Genomic DNA, 569 nt, shown 5'->3' with positions numbered 1-569 from the left:
GTAAGGAGCTGCATCTTTGTTCGACAGTGTTGTTGTGTAGGATGATGGTGAAAATCCACATACATCAGACCAGAACGCATAAAACTAGATTGTAGCTGATATTACTGACTTAGAGGAGGACTTTCTCCAACAACTACTCACCTAACACAAAACACTGAGTGTGTGTGCGTGCGTGCGTGTGTGTGTGTTATTTTACAGAATTTTCTCAGGGCCTGCCTGGCATTGTGTAGCTTCCTGTCTGACAGAGATTATCAGTGCGGGATCAACGACAGGACAAAAGGCTCCAGAATCACACACACACACTCACACACACTCGAGGCTCTGCCTGCTCTTGTTTCAGAAACTGGGCCCTGATCTCAAATAAAAAAAAGAAAACAGTGATGTCGTGTTGTTTTGCCATAAATTCAAATTTTCGTCTTAAATAAAGGTTTGTAAACATGTCAGTAAACATGTCAGTAAACATGTCAGTAAACATGTGAACATGTTCTTTGTGAGTGAGTGATTCTCACTGCTGGATCTTCTCTCTTCAACAAACTGTCCAGTCCCCCCCCCCCCCCCCCCCCCCCCCC

The sequence above is a fragment of the Cynoglossus semilaevis genome, chromosome 16 (genome assembly GCF_000523025.1).
Source record: "Cynoglossus semilaevis isolate Cse_v1.0 chromosome 16, Cse_v1.0, whole genome shotgun sequence".
Lineage (NCBI taxonomy): Eukaryota > Metazoa > Chordata > Actinopteri > Pleuronectiformes > Cynoglossidae > Cynoglossus > Cynoglossus semilaevis.
The sequence above is the reverse complement of the archived record's forward strand: the minus strand, read 5'-3'. Positions refer to the sequence as shown.